Below are 6,000 nucleotides of genomic sequence, written 5' to 3'. Positions count from 1 at the left end.
CCCTGTAAGACTCATCTCTGTCGTGATGCCTTCTGATCATGGCTGGCAGGTGCTGAGCTGTGAGCATCCTTCTTCACTTCCCTTCCCTTTCTCATGTCCTAACTCTTACTGACTTCTCCATTTCTCACCCTACCAGTACCCCAATTAAACATATTAAAACACAAAACAAAACCACCAACAAAATGTCACTCTGCCAGTTCTTCACCATATACATTGACTTTGTAACATTATATCCCCAAACCCTACGCTCTTCTGTTCTAAATAGGTTCTTTATACTGAGCTCATCACCACATTATCTGAGCACCTTCCAGTTGTGCATTAAGCAATGTGATTATATATCTGTCCTATTTGTCCAGTGGAATGTTTTGTTTGGGAATTTTTATATTTATATATAAAAATACATCTACACACCTTCCTTTGGGTTTATGTTAGAGAAGGCAAGGTCAAAGAAAGGCACCTTGCACTTAAAGCTGAGAATGGTGAGGTGTGTGATGAACCTTAGTTCCTGTGGGAGTACATTCCACAGTCTTGGACTGGCCCCCAAGAAAGCCCCCTATCCTCCATCTCTTTTATCTTTGTACAGCAAAAGCCCTCACTGCACTTATATCTTTGTACAGCACTCTTCACAACTGGACTCCAGTCACAATTAGGGCCTTTGAGTCTTTATCATAATACAAACATTTACAACTACTACTAATAATAATCATGCTCTTCTGGCAGGCTATCCAGCTGGAGGTCTGATATGTTGTTTCACTTTCTTCTTGTTTACTGATTCATGATTGTTTTTTACCCAATTCACCCATGCTTTTTCAAATTCAAAATGGATTGGCTGTAAGGAAAACTACTCAATGCTTGAAGAGTCTTAAACTGGATTAAGTTTTCAAAAGTGAACTAATTTATTTTGTTTAAATATACTTTTGCTTGTTTCACCCAAATCATTTTCCAAAAAGAATTGCACAATGCCCCATGAAAACAAGGGATGGACATTGTAATAATTCTTAAACACATTTTACATTAGAAAAAGTCTTATGAGAAGATTTGAATACATCTGTCTTTTTAGGATTTTTTTTTTAACACTCTAAAAGCTCGGCCCCAATCCTGCAAATACTTAAACTCGTGCTTAACTCTACACATGAGTAGTCCCAATGGAACACCTCAGGTGCATAAAGTTAAGTATATGTACAAGCACTTATCTACAAACAAAAGTTGTACCATTTTAACTACCCCAGTATATTGAAAGCAGTACAATCCCCTAGAGTTGAAAAAATTATACCAATGTAAAGGTTCTTTAGATTGGTGCACTATTCCTGTATTGGAAGGGGAATAAGCTGTACTGGGGAGTATAAGGCACTTTTATCCCAGTTTAACTGCATCCACACTAGGGACTGTATGAATATACGTATTTGGTTTAAAAAATAATAATAATAGCCCTAACTAAAATAGTTATACCAGTATTAAACTGTGTTTGTGGGATAGAGGCCCTTGTCCCTATTTCAATTCTATAAAATATAATGTGATATAAAGCCTCATCCTGCAAGGCTCTGAACACCTCTTGTAATGTACTGAACACGCTCGAGCCCCATTAAATTCAGGCATAGTGCATATTAGTGTACATGTAGCCCCAGTGAGTTCACTGATGTAGCCCCAATGAGTCCAATGAGTTCACAGTAGTAAGCTCTATCCCTGGTATAAGAGTCTGCAAAGTCAGGCCCTAGATTTCCTAGTTATATTTCATGACATTGAATGCCTGCACTGATGAAGCTGTGAATGCAGGGAAGGGTTTATTTTTTCTTATTTCTAAATGTTCCTGTTACTTGCTTTCATCTATACCAACTCCGTCATACATATATAGCAATGTCCACTGACACATAGAACCCTGCTTGTCACCGTCCTGTGGTTTCACCTTAAGCTTAAGCATGAAACATGCAGTGTTAGGACTCAGATGTGTTGAGGGGCTACACCTTCTGTGATAGCAAAAACTATTGTGATGGTTGCAAGGCATCTCGTTCTCTCTCTCTCTCATCTCATCTCTATCAAGCATTCTTACAACTACAATACCCACCTGCGGAAGTGAAGAAACAGATTGATAGAGCCAGAAGAGTTCCCAGAAGTCACCTACTACAGGACAGGCCTAACAAAGAAAATAACAGAACGCCACTAGCCGTCACCTTCAGCCCCCAACTAAAACCCCTCCAATGCATTATTAAGGATCTACAACCTATCCTGAAGGATGACCCAACACTCTCACAAATCTTGGGAGACAGGCCAGTCCTTGCCTACTGACAGCCCCCCAACCTGAAGCAAATACTCACCAGCAACCACATACCACACAACAGAACCACTAACCCAGGAACCTATCCTTGCAACAAAGCCCGTTGCCAACTGTGCCCACATATCTATTCAGGGGACACCATCACAGGGCCTAATAACATCAGCCACACTATCAGAGGCTCGTTCACCTGCACATCCACCAATGTGATATATGCCATCATGTGCCAGCAATGCCCCTCTGCCATGTACATTGGTCAAACTGGACAGTCTCTACGTAAAAGAATAAATGGACACAAATCAGATGTCAAGAATTATAACATTCATAAACCAGTCGGAGAACACTTCAATCTCTCTGGTCACGCGATTACAGACATGAAAGTTGCGATATTACAACAAAAAAACTTCAGAACCAGACTCCAGCGAGAGACTGTTGAATTGGAATTCATTTGCAAATTGGATACAATTAACTTAGGCTTGAATAGAGACTGGGAGTGGCTAAGTCATTATGCAAGGTAACTTATTTCCCCTTGTTTTTTCCTACCCCCCCCCCCCCCAGACGTTCTTGTTAAACCCTGGATTTGTGCTGGAAATGGCCCAACTTGATTATCATACACATTGTAAGGAGAGTGGTCACTTGAGATAAGCTATTACCAGCAGGAGAGTGGGGTGGGGGGAGAGAAAACCTTTTGAAGTGGTAAACACCCATTTTTTCATGCTTTGTGTGTATAAAAAGATCTTGTGTACTTTCCACAGTATGCATCCGATGAAGTGAGCTGTAGCTCACGAAAGCTTATGCTCAAATAAATTGGTTAGTCTCTAAGGTGCCACAAGTACTCCTTTTCTTTTTGCGAATACAGACTAACACGGCTGTTACTCTGAAACCTCTCATTCTAATGTTGTCTTCATTCACAGCTATCCAAAAAATCTCCTTTCCATGTTTGGCCTCAACCCAATGGTGTATTTTAAAAAACAAGGCTGAGGAAAATCTCTTCATCTCTTTTTTCTTATTTGTTCAGAAATGCAAATATAATTTTTCCATTAATTTGGACCCCAATGTTGCAGTGGGTTCAGCATGGATGGATCCTGGTGGTTGGGCAGTTCCCTTGAAGTCAGTTACAAAGATCCACCCATGCTGAACTCATGGCAGGATCAGGTCCAAGCCCAGAAAACCTCACATAGTAGTTCCATTGGCCTCAGTGGGTGGTTAAGGTATTCACACAGGAAACAAAAATTGCCATGATCCATCAAGTCCAATACCATGTCTCTGACAGTGGTCAACACCAGATGCTTCAAAGGAGAGTGCAAGCAACTTTAGACAAATGTAGTTTAATCTGCCCCCCACATTATGTCTCCTCCTAATCCCTAATAATTAGACTTTATCTTAAACCCTGAATTATAAGGTTTACTACATCTTCCAAAATGCATATTAGCATTCACTATAGCAATGCTGGTTGTTACTGTTAGCCATATCAATATCCAATCCAGTGTTAAATCTTGCTGAGTTTTTGACCTCAACAGCATCCTGTGGCAATGAGTTCCACAGTTCAATTATACATTGTGTGAAAAAAAAAGTATCTTGACTGGTTTGAATTTGCCACCTCTCAATTCATTAAACACCCTCTTGTTCTTGTGTTCTGAGACAGAGAGAATGGAAACTTCTGATCTACCTTCTCTAGATCATTCATAGTGTTATATACTTTTATCATGTTCCCTTTGATTCATCTCCTTTCTAAAGTAAATAACCTTAAACTTTTCAGCCTTCATATGAGTTTTCCCAAGCCCTTCATCATTCTCATCACACTATTCTTCATTCCCTCTAATTCTGCATTTTTTTCTGTTAACTAGGATAACCAGTACAGCACACCGTATTCCAGGTGAGGCTGCACCATTTATTTATATAATGGCATTATAATGTTTTCCATATTAATCTCCATCCTAGACACAATGCACCCTGTGTCCTTTTGACCACAGCAGCTAATGCAGATGTGCCTGACTTCCAATGACAAACTCTCTGGGGCAAGGACCTGCCTTTTATAGCCCCCAACTCCGGGAAGCACTTACATTTGTGAGGAACTTTACACACAGTGGTCTGACTCCTGAAGGCACTCCGGCACATGCTCAACTTGAACAGCAAGAGCAGTCCCACTGCCACCAAATTGGCCCACTGAGTGCTGAAGTCTCTGGCTCTTCACATTTTGCCTGGAAGGGGACAGCCCGCCCCCCGGAGCTACCGAAATAACGACGCGTTCACATTATTCTCGCTTAGCCTCGGAACAGCCCCGTGCAGCCTGGTGCAAGGGGCGGAGGGGCAGCGGCTGGGGTTTCTTAACAAAGGTGACACGCTCCCCTGTGGGTGGCACCGCTGGGCATGGGGAGACCGCTCCCTAACCCCCTGTCTGTCTCTCCTCCCCCGCAGCGTGCGCCCTAGCCGAAGGGGTTAACTCACTGAGCACGGGGCCGGGAGGGGGCGTTCAATAGACACCACCGGAGCGGGCCCTTGTCACTGAATGCCAGGCCGGCGGGGGGAGCAGGAGCGCCAGGCAGCCTTGCGAGCGCTACCCCGGCGGCGAGCGGAGAGGACGGGCTGGGAGCCGAGCGCGGGGCCAACCTGCTGCGGAAACTCGCTCTCCTCCCCGGCGGCGCTTGCCAGGCTAGCCCAGCTCCTAGGTGCCCTCAGAGGAGCCCTGCTCTGCGCTCAGGTAAGGCGCCACCTGAGCAGCCCACGCGGGAGACGAGGAGCTGGGGGCGCACTGCGCACGGCTCGCCGGGGGCTGGTGGGGTGAGTGCGTGCGTGGGGCACAGTCCTGCGGGGGCTGCTGGTGAATTGCTCTGTGGGCGCCAGAGGCCGGGCAGACCGGGAGAGGGGATGGGATCACTGGGCTCAGGGCAGAACACGACTCTCGCGGGTTCGGGGCGCTGGGTTTCCCCGCTCCCCCTCTTCCGTGCGCAGGACATGGGGGACTGCTTCAGTCTACCTGTTTTGCTTGGAAGCTGTCCGACGTTGGCAACGTTAATCAGAGCATGGGGGGAAGGTTGAGCAGAGAACTTTTCTGAGTTAATTGAAATACGAAGTAACCCGAACTGAAGTTGACTAGATGGGTTTATTTTTAAAAACCTTCTGAGAATGGAATACATTGGAACTTCCCACGCTTAGTTTATAAACTGGTTCTGCCAGGGGCTTGGGGAAAAGTTGAATCCTGCCATATTTTGGCCCCAGGCACATCATGGCACAACAGTGTCACCAACGCTGGATCCGAAGCCTGGATCCTGCCGGATCTCCCATTTTTTGACCCAAATCTGAACACCCAGAGAACATGTTTAGCTGCTCCTAGCTACCTTAAAAACTCTGACCCTGTTGCACCCCAGTGCAGCAGCACCACAAAAGCATTTTTGTGGCCACAATATGTTGGTAAACATAAATGAATTCCTTGCAATGAAGGGTCAAATACAGTTGGGTGGTAATAGTGTGATTGGGAAGTTCATGGCCAAAACTCAGCCAGCTTTAGTCACTGGATACATGTTTTTGCAGCACTGTTGCACTATGATACATTGGGATCCGGATGATTGTGGTGGACTAAGAGAAACTGCATACACTTAGATGGTAAATTGGGGGGAGTAGGCAGCCAGCAGTTAGCCAGATCCAGCAGAGTACATATGAGTTGTTGGTAGCTTCCTTGTACCTGCGTGAGTGAAGGTCCAGATTGTTTTGGTGGAATAATGGAAGGTGGT

At 44.8% G+C, this 6,000-nt stretch overlaps 1 protein-coding gene across 2 annotated transcripts in view; it reads left to right on the top strand.

Moving 5' to 3' along the window:
• Positions 1-4,831: 4,831 nt before the first annotated feature.
• The window catches only part of EFEMP1 (EGF containing fibulin extracellular matrix protein 1), a 94,250-nt gene continuing 93,081 nt past the window's right edge, over positions 4,832-6,000 (top strand). The window contains exon 1 of one of the 2 annotated variants that reach the window (XM_074949487.1): positions 4,832-4,970. The gene's annotated coding sequence lies outside the window, so the exon portion shown is untranslated. Of the gene's footprint in view, positions 4,971-5,028; positions 5,051-6,000 lie in introns of those variants that run through there. The other variant, XM_074949486.1, reaches the window with a different exon arrangement.

This window comes from Natator depressus, chromosome 3 (genome assembly GCF_965152275.1).
Source record: "Natator depressus isolate rNatDep1 chromosome 3, rNatDep2.hap1, whole genome shotgun sequence".
NCBI lineage: Eukaryota > Metazoa > Chordata > Testudines > Cheloniidae > Natator > Natator depressus.
Note: the sequence above shows the minus strand (reverse complement) of the source record. Positions and strands in the feature narration are given on the sequence as shown.